This window comes from Thalassophryne amazonica, chromosome 6, assembly GCF_902500255.1.
Source record: "Thalassophryne amazonica chromosome 6, fThaAma1.1, whole genome shotgun sequence".
In the NCBI taxonomy this organism is placed as follows: domain Eukaryota; kingdom Metazoa; phylum Chordata; class Actinopteri; order Batrachoidiformes; family Batrachoididae; genus Thalassophryne; species Thalassophryne amazonica.
This window is the reverse complement of record NC_047108.1, coordinates 84850734-84867371: the sequence shown is the minus strand read 5'-3', so window position 1 is coordinate 84867371 and position 16638 is coordinate 84850734. Positions and strand designations below refer to the sequence as shown.

Below are 16638 nucleotides of genomic sequence, written 5' to 3'. Positions count from 1 at the left end.
TAAGTCAGAACAAGATGTAAGATATGATTAAAGTGGTGGGTGGACTCATTTACTTTTTGAGCAAAGCCAATAGAGTCTAATAATAGATTAAATGCAGTGTTGAGGCTGTCATTCTCAGCATCTGTGTGGATGTTAAAATCGCCCACTATAATTATCTTATCTGAGCTAAGCACTAAGTCAGACAAAAGGTCTGAAAATTCACAGAGAAACTCACAGTAACGACCAGGTGGACGATAGATAATAACAAATAAAACTGTTTTTTGGGACTTCCAATTTGGATGGACAAGACTAAGAGACAAGCTTTCAAATGAATTAAAGCTCTGTCTGGGTTTTTGATTAATTAATAAGCTGGAATGGAAGATTGCTGCTAATCCTCCTCCTCGGCCCATGCTACGAGCATTCTGACAGTTAGTGTGACTCGGGGGTGTTGACTCATTTAAACTAACATATTCATCCTGCTGTAACCAGGTTTCTGTAAGGCAGAATAAATCAATATGTTGATCAATTATTATATCATTTACCAACAGGGACTTAGAAGAGAGAGACCTAATGTTTAATAGACCACATTTAACTGTTTTAGTCTGTGGTGCAGTTGAAGGTGCTATATTATTTTTTCTTTTTGAATTTTTATGCTTAAATAGATTTTTGCTGGTTGTTGGTGGTCTGGGAGCAGGCACCGTCTCTACGAGGATGGGGTAATGAGGGGATGGCAGGGGGAGAGAAGCTGCAGAGAGGTGTGTAAGACTACAACTCTGCTTCCTGGTCCCAACCCTGGATAGTCACGGTTTGGAGGATTTAAGAAAATTGGCCAGATTTCTAGAAATGAGAGCTGCTCCATCCAAAGTGGGATGGATGCCGTCTCTCCTAACAAGACCAGGTTTTCCCCAGAAGCTTTGCCAATTATCTATGAAGCCCACCTCATTTTTTGGACACCACTCAGACAGCCAGCAATTCAACGAGAACATGCGGCTAAACATGTCACTCCCGGTCCGATTGGGGAGGGGCCCAGAGAAAACTACAGAGTCCGACATTGTTTTTGCAAAGTTACACACCGATTTAATGTAAATTTTAGTGACCTCCGATTGGCGTAACCGGGTGTCATTACTGCCGACGTGAATTACAATCTTACCAAATTTACGCTTAGCCTTAGCCAGCAGTTTCAAATTTCCTTCAATGTCGCCTGCTCTGGCCCCCGGAAGACAATTGACTATGGTTGCTGGTGTCGCTAACTTCACATTTCTCAAAATAGAGTCGCCAATAACCAGAGTTTGATCCTCGGCGGGTGTGTCGTCGAGTGGGGAAAAACGGTTAGAAATGTGAACGGGTTGGCGGTGTACACGGGGCTTCTGTTTAGAACTACGCTTCCTCCTCACAGTCACCCAGTCAGCCTGCTTGGGATCTGCCAGGGGGGAACTAACGGCGGCTAAGCTACCTTGGTCCGCACCGACTACAGGGGCCTGGCTAGCTGTAGAATTTTCCACGGTGCGGAGCCGAGTCTCCAATTCGCCCAGCCTGGCCTCCAAAGCTACGAATAAGCTACACTTATTACAAGTACCATTACTGCTAAAGGAGGCCGAGGAATAACTAAACATTTCACACCCAGAGCAGAAAAGTGCGGGAGAGACAGGAGAAGCCGCCATGCTAAATCGGCTAAGAGCTAGTAGCTACGCTAACCTAGCGGATTCCTAAAAACACGCAAAGTGAATAATTTAGAGGTGATTCAGCAGAAGGAGTGCTTTAGTTAAGGCACGTAAAGATTACACTGGGAAACAAATCGTAATCTAGATAACTAGATCAATCTAACTGCGCAGATTAAACAGCTAACAGATACAGAAAAACACCGCTGTGCTCCGGAACAGGAAGTGATACAATACCGCAGTGAGAGCCAACCACCAGTAGAGGCAAGCAAATGAACAGGAACACAGGAAGAGAGTTGGCAGCAGCACCAGGACAAGGTAAGATAAGCAAACAGAGAACTAGCAACTATTAACAGGTGCAGGACAAACTGGAATAACCCAGCAAAGTGAGGGCAGAACAGTGAAAAACGTAAATAGTGACATGTAACGAGAAGACCAGAGACAGGTGTGGTGACTGTGATGAGACACACCTGTGAGGGAACACCAAGTGACATGGCCATGTCTAGAAACACACAGGACTGACAGACAGAATGAAATATCAAACCACAAACAGTCCTGGGGTGAGTAGCACACTAAAACAAACCATAGATAATTACCAAACGAAATGGGAACCAAAAACTAACTCAGTAAAAAGGGACAATGACTGAAAATTAAAGTGTAACTCAAGAAAGGCTAAAGTGTGAGATAAAGGAAAACACAACAACTAAAAGACAGGAGATGAGAGAAGGACAGTAGTGATCGGTCCAGCAACACCGATGCATCGGCACATGCGTCATGCTCATAGAACGAAGCCCCGTGTCAATGCACGTATCGCTTTGTGAAAGTCACGTGAATGGTAAATAAATGGACTGCATTTATATAGCGCTTTTCCATCTGCTTTACAAATAATGCCTCACATTCACGCCGGTGCTCACTACACACCGGGAGCAATAGGGGATTAAAGACCTTGCCCAAGGGCCCTTAGTGATTTTCCAGTCAGGCGCGGATTTGAACCGAGGATCTTCTGGTCTCCAGCCCAACGCCTTAACCACTAGACCATCACCACCCCCGATACAGAAGCTGATACAGAAACTGTTTCAAACTGACACTGACACGCCAAAGTGGCCAAACTGTGTTTATAAGGAAGCATATCTGTCAACAGGATGCATCTGCCAAAAGTCTCGGATCTTTTGCGGTGTATCATCAAATTCACCATAAGTCATGGAGCAGCAGCAAACAAAGAGGAAAGTTTCCACCCTGTGGGATCATTTTGATGTCATATCGGAAAATAAGGTATGTTTGAATTTCCTTGTTGTTTCATCCAGCTCCTCTCAGAGTTTCCACTTGATCTAGCTGAATTCATATTAATTTCAAAGTGACTCTTAATTTGCTATTCATATTATTTTCTCCAGGTTAAATGTTGCATTTGTTCAGTAGAACTTTCCTATCTAAACAAGAGCACCTCCTCAATGCTGAGACATTATACGGCCAGGCATGAGAATGAAGTCCCAGATACACCCAGGATGAACTCAGGTATACAGACATTCTACAATTTACTCACAGTTTACTGATAGTTCATTCCTATTAATTTATTCTTTACCTCATTTTTAAACCATCAAGCTTCCAAGAAGCAGATGCTGGATGAGGCTCTGCGAGTTTCAACCTGAAGGACTGCCAGCCCCTCAGCATTGTGGAGAGTGAAGGGTTCAGGGAACTGGTTCTGGTCCTTCAGCCCTATGTTTTGCCAACCAGAAAGGTTTGTGTGGAAATAAGCGAAGTGCGCATCTCAGGCCGCGCAGTGCATTATGGGCAGGCTAAAGTTTTCAGCTACCAGCCCACAAGCTATGCCGGCAGAAAGCAGCGAAGAGTGCTGTGATTTGGATCATTTCAACCGCTGGAAAGTTGATGATTTAAAGCATTTTTGTAAGCTCCGTGGATTGACTGTTACAACCAGGACTACGTACGGCAGTGGACAGAAATGGAAAGAAGAGCTGGTTGTGCTTGCGTGTGCTGCATCTGTACAGAAAGTACCGTTAGTGCCGACAAAGGAGGAAGAGCGCGCTGCTGTCGAAAATGACCCGTGCTTGTTGATAGTTGGAGAAGAACAAATTTCTGACCCCTTGAAGGCAACTGACGGATGGTTAGACCAAGTCCAGAGACTGAAACTGTGGATATTGCAGAATATTTGCTAAGCAGGGATGAGAAATCGCAACTCCGCCGGCTTCATAATGACGACAATGACAGTGAGTCTCACATATAACCTCTTTGGTGTCACGTTTGTTTTGATAAGTTGACAGACATACAATGATATGTGAATGCATGCAGTTTGTTTATAGAACATGTCAATTTTACAATATTACGCGCCACGTCATTCATGGCGCGACATTACAGTCATACACCGATGCACGAAAACGGCGGCACGGTTTCAGGATATTGACAAAATAAATCTGCAAGAAACTTACAGTTTTAGTCCGTCTTTTATGTCCGTCTGGATCTTTCTTTTCTGTGACGAAATTGTGTAGAATGAACGGAGGTTTACGACCACATTTCTTCTTCTTTCCGTCTTTGTTTGGACTTGGCGGAGGTTTGCAATCATGTGTTTTCAGCCAACTTTCAAGCCTATAAATTCTGTTCGAGCATTTGAAAACAGCACAATGCGCCCCTGTCATTATTGTATGTGTCGCTTAAGGCTTAAAGCCTTTGAAACAATCCCTGTAAGCCTTGTCTTTTACAGTCCGCTAATGCTACTGTATACGAAATTCAATGGGAGCAGTGTGAGTGTGGTAGCTGTAACTTTTGCCCCTGTCTGACCCACGCATGCGCAGATGCGATGCGCACTTCGCTTATTATCTAAAGTAGCACTGTAGTTGATATATTCGACTTATTTAACTTTTAATTTAAATATATTCATTTGGTTTTGGTTTAACTTGGTGTAATTTTCAGATCATCAAACAAATGGTGGCCAAGAAGTATGAGGAGGAATGGGAACGAGTGAAAAAGGAAGTACAGCAAGCTGTGGCAGTGAGTATAACAGCTGACATGTGGACATCTGTGAACATGGAGGTCTACTTGGCTCTTACCTGTCACTACATTAATGAGAATTTGCAGTTGTCAGGCTTTTTATTCAGCATTATTTGTTTGTTGTTTGAAAATCATGTACTGAAATGCCACATTGTTGTTTTTAGATGACCTTTGGTAACATCTCGAGATCGAAGTGGGCAGGCAGACCAAAAGTGCCACAGCTGATGCCATCCAGGAGGTGCAGAGGTACCTGGCAGAGGCCAATATTGCCAGGTCCCAGGATCCTCTGAGATACTGGGACAACCACAAGACAGTATATCCAAACCAGGTGTCATTACAATTTCCCTGCACTCCAGCCTCATCGGTGCCCTGTGAGCGGGTGTTTTCTAAAGCTGGAGAAGTTGCATCAAACAAGCGTAACAGACAGTAAGTTTAAGACGTTGGAACAACGTCTGCAACTTCTTTTTTTGAATAAAAATTTGAAAAATAATAAAATCCCAGTCCACAAGCATCCTCATTCACAACACGTTCACTTAGATTTTCGTTATGACACATTCACATTATTTATTATTATTATTATGACTTTACCGAGGCATTGCTGGGCCGGTAGCGTAGATTTACGACGACGCTACCTGGCCATACCTGCCCGCTGTGCATAAACAAATGATGTCATAGCGCGCAGCCCAAGAACTGTCCGCAGAGGGAAAAAAAAAAGCAAGAGGTGTGTGTTGGTCCCAATATGGATATTCCGGATGATTTTCTCATGATAGTATGACAATGAACAGCAGCCAGAGCAGCCAGCTTGTTGAGGATGCACTGCCGAATTTGGAGAGCAGCGCGCGCCAGCCGACATGACAAAAGTTAAGTGAGCCAACTTTTTATGTACACGTTACGTGTTGTGTATCTCAGTAAAAAGTGATAATAATGCAAATAACATGCTGTTGTTGTGTGGTATGCATTTTCTGAGTTGCCCGCAATGACAGATATTCGCCCTTGTCTAACTCGGGCGAATATCTGTCATTTTGGACAACTGGGCGTGGACGTCGGGCCTCTGAAAATGCATACCGCCCTCCAAAAGCATGTTATTGTATTATTATTATTATTATTTAAGATTTTAATTTAAATTAAGATATGAAATCATACAAAATGGAATACAATGACTTAGATTATATTATTGTATATACTAGGCCATGAAATCAGCATCAGATGAGAGTGTCAACTTGGGTGCCTGTAGGGATTTTTAGGGTCCAGCAGATGTCAGTATTCAGTGACACAGTATCGACACAGCATCAATACAGTTTGGCAATGTGTTGAAACGTTTCATGACGCCTCATCGACCCATCACGAAAGGACAGGGAACAGACCACACAGATTTGTGATTTACACAAATTTGAAGTAATATCTCATATTTGTACTTATAAATTCATCATTGTGATCTCATAAGTCAATGACATAATACAAAACCCACCCTGCTCAGTATGCCGCTCTCGTTGGAGTGACGTCTCTGCTATTTTGGCATTGTGGGATAGCTCACCAGACTACTTTCGGCTGACCCAGCACTGAATTTACCGACATGAGAAGATACTGCTGGATGAGTGTGAGTATTGACTTACCATCATTTAGGTGTAAAAACACATGAGATACACAAGTTCTTGTTCCAAATATACTCCTTATGTTTTTGTTACCTCATCGCAAATACAGCATTGTTTGGGAACTACTTTTTGCACAGGAATTCATCAAGCATGTTGAGCATGGACGCGCACTATCACAGAGTATACAAAAACTGTACAGTAGTTCGGCCAAAACAAGAGTGTCCACTGCCATAAGCTAAGCTAGTGGCTCTCGTGAGAGTATGTACAAAACCATGCTGTAGCCATTTTTCCTTTCCTCATCAGCTTTTCTGGTCTCTTAAGCTATTGAACCATTTTTGGCTTTTGTTCTTTTCCTACAGAATCAAGCCTCCTGTGCTTGATGCCATGGGTGGATCAGTGAAACATGTTTGGAGTTCACACAGCAGAGCTATTTTCCAGCAGGGCAGAGGTGATGACTGTGTCCACACACAACCTCAGGCTAGGCTTAGGTAATCTCTCATCACCAGAGCACGGCATTGCCAGCACAGTGGAACAGGCACTGAGGAGAGGAGGAGGAGAACACAGACAGATTTCCTTCCCTCTCTCTGTCACTGTCTCCCCCTCTCTTCCTGCCCATCTGTGTGTCTCCATCAGAATCTCCTTTGGTGAAGGCTGTGTTTCATCATTGTGCCCTCGCACAACCTGTGACTTTCAGCCTGTCTTGCTTGTTGTCCGCCCCTCTGCATGTCTCAGCCCGACTAAAGTCTCATATCCATGTGTCTCACCCTTCATCCCTGTCATTTATCTGCATGCAGATACTCCCACACAGATGATCAGCACAACACCTTTTGCCTGCAGAAGTCTTCAAACTGACAGTTTCAAGACAAGAAACTCTGCCCTATCGTTTTTAATACATTGTTTTCCCATTTTCTTCCCATTTTTATTCCTTCTCCTCCATGCTTTCACCTTTTCCTTTCCCTACTTATCAAAATCAGCCTCCCATTTCTCCATCGTTCCAACATCTTTGTCTACAAAGGAACCTGCATCGTTGATCTCAAGGGCTGGAAGGAGTCTTGGAGGAGCTATAGTAATCCAAATCATCCTCGAGGCAGAACATTTGCCTTGCTCACAGGGGGTCGTTTTGACCGTTGGGGTTTTTACGTAATTATTGTATGGCCTTGCCTTACAATATAAAGCGCCTTGGGGCAACTGTTTGTTGTGATTTGGCGCTATATAAATTGATTGATTGACTATTGGAGGAGTTATTTCATTCACACAGCAGTGTATTGACAATATTAGCAAAGAAAGAAATGTGTGCGTAATATTATTTATATCCTGAAAATGAAGGAAAAAATGAAATATTAAAGATCAGAAAGTCCATAAACTGCTAACAATATACATGCTGAGTATAATTTTAAAAAATAAAAGCTATTACCTTTTCTGACTTATGAGTAAGTCTGATGCAGTGATGGGTGATGAAAAATGTAAGTAGGGCAGTACTACTAATGAGTTCTACACAATTATTCAGTTCAATAGAAAGTTAGCAAAAGCATTGTACAACCCCAATTCCAATGAAGTTGGGATGTTGTGTAAAATGTAAATAAAAAGAGAATACAATGATTTGGAAATCTTCTTCAACCTATATTCAATTGAATACACCACAAAGACAAGATATTTAATGTTCCAACTGACAGACTGTTTTGTTTTTGTGCAAATATTTGCTCATTTTGCAATGGATGCCTGCAATAAGTTTAAACAAAGCTGGGACAGGGGCAACAAAAGACTGGGAAAGTTGATGAATGCACAAAGAACACCTGTTTGGAACATTCCACACATGAACAGGTTAAATGGAAACAGGTGAGTGTCATGATTGGGTATAAAAGGAGCATCCTCAAAAGGCTCAGCTGTTCAAAAGCAAACATGGGGCAAGGATCACCACTTTTTGAACAACTGCATGAAAAAATAGTCCAACAGTTTAAGAACAATGTTTTTCAATGTTCAAATGCAAGGAATTTAGGAATTCCATCATCTACAGTCCATAATATAAACAGAAGCTTCAGAAAATCTGGAGAACTTTCTACACTTAAGCGGCAAGGCCGAAAACCAGCATTGAATGCTTCTGACCTTCGATCCCTCGGGCAGCACTGCATTAAAAACTGACATCATTGTGTAAAGGATCTTACCGCGTGGGCTCAGGAACACCAGAAAACCATTGTCAGTTAACACAGTTCGTCGCTACATCTACAAGTGCAAGTTAAAACTCTGTCATGCAAAGCGAAAGCCATACATCAACAACATCCAGAACTGCTGCCGCCTTCTCTGGGCCCAAGCTCATTTGAAATGGACTGACGCAAAGTGAAAAAGTGTGCTGTGGTCTAATGAGTCCACATTTCAAATTGTTTTTGGAAATCATGGACGTCGTGTCCTCCGGACAAAGAGGAAAAAACATCCAGACTGTTACCAGCACAAAGTTCAAAAGCCAGCATCTGTGATGGTATGGGGGTGTGTTAGTGCCCATGGCATGGGCAACCTGCACATCTTTGATGGCACCATCAATGCTAAAAGGTACATCCAGAGTTTGGAGCAGCACATGCTGCCACCCAAGCAACATCTTTTTTCAGGGACGTCCATGCTTATTTCAACAAGACAATGCCAAGCCACATTCTGCATGTGTTACCACAGCGTGGCATCGTAGCAAAAGAGTACGGGTACTAGACTGGCCTGCCTGCAGTCCAGACCTGTCACCCATTGAAAATGTATGGAGCATTATGAAGCGCAAAATATGACAACTGAGACCCCGGACTGTTGAACAACTGAAGTCGTACAAAGCTTCAACAATTAGTGTCCTCAGTTTCTAAAAGCTTATTGAGAGTGTTGTTAGAAGGAAAGGTGATGTAACACAGTGGTAAACATACCACTGTCCCAGCTTTTTTGAAACATGTTGCAGGCATCCATTTCAAAATGAGCAAATATTTGCACAAAAACAATACAGCCTAACAGTTTGAACATTAAATATCTTGTCTTTGTGGTGTATTCAATTGAATATAGGTTGAAGAGGATTTGCAAATCATTGTATTCTGTTTTTATTTACATTTTACACAAAGTCCCAACTTCATTGGAATTGGGGTTGTATCTTTTTAGCCTGTAGATGTCAGGGTGCGCAGGTGCCAAGCACCCGAAGCAGCTGGACCCACAAAGCAGACTCCCAGACTATGCTTAGATGTGAGAGAAATCATGGTCTTTATTCCAGGCTCTGGTACGGTACACAGGTGGTCAGTCAGGGAAGCAGAGGTACAATCGGGGTCAGACAAAAACGCAGTCATGGATGAGCAGGGTTCAGAGGCATCAGAGTAATCACAGACATCAGAGATGAGGCAAGAGGCGTGGTCGAGGAGAATAGACCAAGATATGGTACACAGCTAGGCAAAAACAGGACTGAAGACAGGAGGCTGGAATGTGTACAAATGACAACAAACTGGCAGGGGTGATGGCTGGGAGGTGTTTAAATAAGCCAGGAGTTAACAAGGTGCACGTGAAGAACAATCTAGAAAGGGGGCGTGGCTGGAGGATGACGATTATACATGGGGCAAGATAGTGAGGAAGGGAGTGCACAAAATGTAGTGATGTAAGACACAAAGATGCGTGAACAGGTGACAAGAGCGTGAGTGAATGAAAACACAAAGCAGACAGAAACAAAGTGAGAGACAGACAGTGATGTGGAGTGGGAACACATGATTCAAAACCCGAAGACTGAATGCAATACACCTATGAACAAGAATGAACTAGGCGTGAATATTAGAACAGAAAAGCAAACCAAAAGATAATAAACATAGAAGATAAACTATGTGAGCACTGATCAGAGAATAATAGGAAAATAAACACTAAGACAAAACTAAACTGGAACAGACTAAGATATAAACTACATGTAAAACAGAGACTAAGTTATAAACAAAACCTGACATTAAAGCACTACCGAGAATAACAGAAATGACAACAGCAAAAATAAGCAGATGATAAATGAGAGGACCTAAATAAACAAGGGATAAACTAATGATCAATAATGAAAACACAAACCTGCTGAACAAAACCAGACCACAACTGAACAATGGCTAAAGTATAAAAGTAACAAAGAAACAAAGTGACAAAGCAAAACAGAACAGAGAATAAAGAAGTGATTAAAAAAAAAAACAACTAATAAATCAAAGCTGAGGCAGACGATGGATAAAAGAAAGGAGACAAAATAAAACCAAAACCCCGATCAGGGCCAAACATGACACTGGACACATAAAAAATAATGTACATTTAAAAAAAAAAAAAAAAGGGCAAAAGACCAGCATCTACGTCATTGGTGATACACAATTAGTTACCAAAAAAATACCAACTGATTTAACCTGTTCATTTGACTGACTATTATGTGATTTCTATTAATTTAGCTGTCTGGGATCCATGGATGCACTGATAGGTCCAACTCTGCTTTTTTGTCCAACTCAGTCTGACACCATTTCGTGATGGCATCATGAAAAGTAAATTAATCTATGGTTCGTGATACCGTCACGCCACATTTTCGTGACAGGAGCACAAATTCATTTTGTGAGAGGAGGACGAAATGCGGTGTGATGCAGAGGGGCCTGTGGGGGTTATGGTTAGGGTTAAAGGAAGGGAAAGGATAGGATTAGGTTATGGTTAGGGGAAGTGGTAGGTTTAGGGTTAGAAAAAGGAAAAGGAAAAGAAAATGCATCATGAAAATGTGAATCATTTTGTGACGGGCGCATGAAAAAAACATGAAGCTGGGCTGTTTTTGTCACATTTCTATAATTGATGGATTGTTACAGAAACTTTATTGTACCAGTTCCTGAAATTACAAAGTGTCACCTCTTGTTTCAGTCCCTATTGTACATGTTGTTTGATTCACAGCCAATCCGAGATGCCAGAGGAAGTCCCATAAGGTCTGTATCTCTGCCTGCCAGAGGCTGCATCTTTCCATGGAAGGTTCACATGCCACTAAATGCTCAAAGCTAAAAGAATGGTCCTGTCAACCTTATACCACTTTTTAATTTTTATTTAGTCATAGAAAATGCATGTGTGTGTGTGTGTGGGGGGGGGGGGGGGGGGGGGGGTCCGTCCACATGTTTTTCCATGACAAGCTTTAGAGCAAACAGTGGAAATGGACATGTTTGTCCATTTTTGATTATTGACAGGTATATATGGACATTTAAAGCTAGTGTAACACTGCACTGCAACACACACATTTTTTGCAAATTTATTTTTACATTTTTCATGCCTGCTAAGTTTCTCCAAGTTCCAAGACATGAAGATTTTCTGGGATGTATATCGATGAAAGTGAAAATGGGCTTCAAATACTCAAGTGTGACAATAACTGCAGTGGAGTGCACAGCTAAAGTAAAAGTTAGCATCGATAACTGCTAATCTGCAAATGGAAATGATAACCGTGGTAACGGTAAACCAGTATTTGGCAAAAACATTTTGCAAATGCTACAGTTAACCACAAACTTTTATTATGCAAATTTACTTTTTGCTTGTTTGGTTGATTGGTTGTTTTTTGGGGGGGCTGTAAAACGTAGAAAAACAAATATAAAGAGCTGGAATTTTCATATGGTGACGCATAAAAACATGGAGGTTTATTTGTCATAACTTAAACACTTTGTTTTTTAGGTAAAAAAGAAAACAAATCACTGAATGGAATAAGTGAAAGTTCACTTAAGATTTTTGAAATAATGGTCTTGAAATTTTAAACTTAGAAAACTTTAGTTTGCTATTATTAGGAAGTATTACATCTTTTCCAGACAATATAACAGCTTAAAAACTTTATGAGTAGAAAAAAAATTATTTTGTCTCAGATATGACTCAAAACAAGGTTTTCCAATAATCCTTAATTTAAGAACTTAATATTTCAACGTAACATATCTTTGAGCAGTTGGAATCAGTTAATCAGTAAAATCACCAGTGGTGGGCACAGCTAACCATAAAGTTAGCTTCGATGACAGATAATCAGCTAACTGAAAAGTTATCTTTTATAAAGCTAAACTGATAAACCACCCAAACATTTATCGGAAGCTACAGCTAACCGATAATCGATAACTTTCAGTATTGTCTCCGGTACTTACAACTACTAAGAAGCTGATTTTGAGTTCTAACACCACAATCGCTTCTGGTAGCATTAAAGGCGACCGCAGAACCAATGAGTCAGCACTTCTGTCTTTGAGCGTCCTGCCCACTGCTGGAAGCTCCTGTTTACTACATAGCTTCCAGCAGTGAAGCAGTTGAGAGGAGATGCAAAGCTCAACTCTACTCAATAGCAGTGTCACTGTCAGGTGGAGGTCTTGGAAAATAAAGCAGTGCTGACTTATGGTTTTGATTTATAAATAACATTAATACGGATAGAATAACTCCATTAATGTCACTTCTGTCATTTATACAAAGTTAAAATATAACACATATCTTTTAATTTTAAATAATGCACTAATTCTGAAGTTTTGTAACAAACACAGACAGATGCCAAAGCGATTATGGGTAAATGAGCCTCGGCTAACAATGATTGGTTGACTCATTCATTCTATGTAAAAACCAACACGATAATGTGAGCTGAGTGTGTTGATGTTTAATAAAATATGCCTTTTTTTATTTGTAAAAAAAAAAAAATCCATTTGCAAAAAGTCAAGTTGTGATTTGACATATATAATATGTAATACGTAATAATGTAATAATACGCCTGATATAACCGGGGTCAAAATAAATAGAACACTGCCATGTACTGGCGTCCAGACAATCATACTGCCATGAACACTACTAGCCAGTAGATGGCAGCAGAGACCATGAAAACTTGCCAAAACAAAATTCCAGATAATCTGTGTCTGCTACGTTTAAGATGCGTGGAATTTAATAAATGCAAACTGAATTTTAGACATCTTATATATATATTACTCTGGAACAAAGATGACAGTGTTTGACATAAGCAGGACTCTAAAGAGCAAACAGGAATTGATTACAATGATTCCAATTGAAAATAATGGAGAAGCAACCTGGGCTTCTTTTGGCATTTTTACATAAAACAAACAATAACAACGCCTATAAACCCAGAGAATATATTCACGAGAGGTTTAGGCACAATATACAAAGAGTTTAATGCTGCTGTCCGTATGGAGCCTGATCAGAGCATCTCAAATGCATTTCTTCAGTCGTAAATGTACTGAGATTACCCATAATGCACCTGGACACAGCATGTCCACACTAAAACCTTCAAAATTAGTGGATTACTTTAAAACTAAAACACATATCTAATATTTTCACTTTCTAAAACTTCAGATGTGACGTTAATTTAAATAACTTGTCCGAAATTAGTTTGGTTACAATTTTAACCATAAGTTAAAACTGTATGCCTCTGGATGACTTGGGTGATATTGCCAGCGTCTCAGTATGGAGTCAAAAGAAATGAGTTTTTTTCTTTTCTGTGGCCAGTTTGCCTTTGCTTGCAGAGGATAGAATGGTTTCTTCTAGAACCAGCTCTTCTCTGTTTGCAGAGGCTAGAACTGCACATCTACTACAAAACAATTAACAGGTAGGTACTCAACTGGTTTTAGACTTCATAAATGTTTGTAATTGTTCAACTTTGTACACCACAGCTGCAAAAATATGTTAGCAGTCTAAAATTTATTGGACTAAAATTTATCGGAAGATAATTAGTCCGCTGATGGTTTCAAAGTGATCTGAAAAGATAATCTGATAATGAAAACATTAGCTTCGATAATTAGCGGTTAGCAGATTAGCAGAACTGTGCCCACCACTGGAAATCACCAGGGTCCAGTTTCATAAAGCAGTCTAATCTTGTTTAGTGGACTAAACTCACTTAGTCGACTCATCCTTTGACATTAATCGTTGCACAAAGCACTTAGTTGTTTAATGTTTCGCATTACCTGACTAAAGCGGACCCCGTGAAGGAGTCCAGTCAAGCTCGAGGCTTGTCGCGGACCGCTGGAGGAGCGCAGCCAAGCTTTGTTGAAGACAATCAAAGGCCTACCATCGCCTTATTACCAGGCCTCAGCAGCAGCGAGGTGACCTAGCCCGCTGAGGCTGCATAATTTTGTTTATGATGCCACCTAAAAAGGTAATAAGTGGAGAAGAACAAGAGGAGATAAAACAATCACTGAATTTCTTGTCGGAAGAACTGAGTGGAGTGGTTAAAATAACAGAATGAATTACTGGGGTTACTGATGCAAGAAAAAGACAACAAAATTAGATTTTTAGAATAACGAGTAGACAAGTTGGAGCAGTACTCTAGAATGGACAATGTTATTGTAACAGGACTGAACAGTAGACATAAATCATATGCCAGGGTAGTAGCTAGTAGGACTACTACTATGGAGGAAACACAGAAGAAACATATTCCCTGGAGCAGCAGATTATCATTTTTCTTCAAAGCACATTCACATTAATAACAGTGACATTGCAGACTGGCATTCATTCCCAAAGAAGGACAACAAGGCCAAACCAGCCATCATTATTAGATTTCCAAACAGAAAAATTAAGAATGATTTGTTGCGGTAGACCAAGAAGTTGAGAGGTTGTGATGTGTACGTTATTGAACACCTGACAAAGAAAAATACTGATATAGCAAGAGAAGCTAGAATCCTCCAGAAATAACAAAATACAGGCGACTTAGACGAGAAATTGTAAAGTGATGATTAAGTTAAATGGATCACAGGAAGAAGCTAAAATTATAGTAGTAAGAGAACCTTTGGACTTGGAAATGTTTAAGTGATGGGTATTTGTTCATTGGCGTAAGCCTGGTTCACACGACAGGATTTTAAAATTATCTTTAGGTTTCCAAAACCTGAGAGACCACACAGGTGAAGATAAAAAAAATCATAGCTCTAACAGGTTTGGTCGTACAGTGTGTGGTGTTCAGCCACACGTCAAGGACAACAACACCACACATGAACAGATTTCACACACCAACACTCTCAGGTCAGACAGGAAATCTCACAAAATCTCTCGAGATTAAACGTGACTTTAGAGTAAACAAACTGAGATACTTTGTGGACTATTTAAAACAGAGGGGAAAAAACAATACAAAAAGAAAAAGAAAAGGCATTCTTTAAAGGAGTGGAGACAGAGCAACCACCAAACTTTCTGGGAAGTCAGAACAGCTGTTTTGATTTTATTTTCCACCCCATACATCCGTCACCTCCCTTTCTGATTGGCTGCACGTCACATTCAGCAGGCTATGAGCTTGTTTCGGTCGGAGGACACAACACGAGCTGCAATATTGGGCCAAAAAAAATCCAACATGTTGAATATCCCCGATTTGGGATCGGAGCGCTCCTGACGTCCTTCCGAGCAGATCAGAGTGCTCTTAACACACCACACACGGCAAGAATATCTGATAAGATTATCTTTAGCGTCATCACGATTGTCGAGGCGTCCTTAAGATTGTCGGAAGGGGAAGATCGGGTCGAATATCGGTCAAAATGATCCTGCCGTGTGAAGCAGGCCTTACTGTTCATTGGCTTAGTAATGGTTTGGTTTGTGTGGTAAAGGAGCATGGGTATAATCAAATTTGGGAAATGATTTCCATAGCATCTATGTGTTTACACTATGTAGTGAAACTTATATGAATCGTATTGTTGGTTTGTGAATTTTATTTTATTTTTTTCATTTTATGATGACAGCTGATTCTTTTGAACTTACGTCTGCACTGGAATTACAGCCTTTATAGTACACCGAGCATCATATACTAGATGTGGAATATGAAATAGACCTGGACAATCATTTATTCTTTTATAAATAGTAACTGTCAGTATTATATGGAAGAACAATACAACAACTGTATTACAAATGATTTGGAATTTATCAATAATTCACTTTAACAGTAGGAGTTTGTACCTGAATTTTGGGAGTATAAAAGATTAAAACAATTTGGCCAAACTTTCAGTATAATTGCTGTAACGGAAACTTGGCTTGCAGAAGCTGACTATACAAACTATGAATTGGAGGCATACAAATTCAATCATCGGAACAGAAATAAAAGGAGGTGGAGTGGCATTTTATGTTGATAAAAGGCTTAAATACAAAATTAAAGATCAAATGACAATGGCCGTGGATAATTTTTTGGAATGTATTACAACTGAAATAGGTATGGAAAAAGGTAAAAATATAATTATTTGCTGCATATATAGAGAGCTCCGGGCTCTAAAATTGAAGAATTTCAAAACTGGATAGAGAAGCATTTTTTTCACAGATGGGTGATAAGTGTGTATTTGTCTGTAGTGATATAAATATTGATCTCTTAAATCCATATAAACATAAAGTGGCAGAGGATTTCATCAGTACCATGTACAGCTTAAATTTATATACAAAAATTACTAGGCTGTCAAGACTAACTTCTCAGTCACCTGCTCTCATTGATAATATAT

General features: G+C 40.3%; 1 protein-coding gene and 1 long non-coding RNA gene across 6 annotated transcripts in view; one reads left to right on the top strand and one right to left on the bottom strand.

The window, feature by feature from the left end:
• Positions 1-16638, bottom strand: part of LOC117512537 (metabotropic glutamate receptor 7-like) — a 343778-nt gene that overhangs the window by 226914 nt on the left and 100226 nt on the right. The gene's annotated exons all lie outside the window — the stretch shown is intronic.
• Positions 3817-5047, top strand: LOC117512540. The gene is made up of 3 exons (XR_004561323.1): positions 3817-3859; positions 4560-4637; positions 4802-5047. It is a non-coding gene; the product is annotated as an uncharacterized LOC117512540 (long non-coding RNA).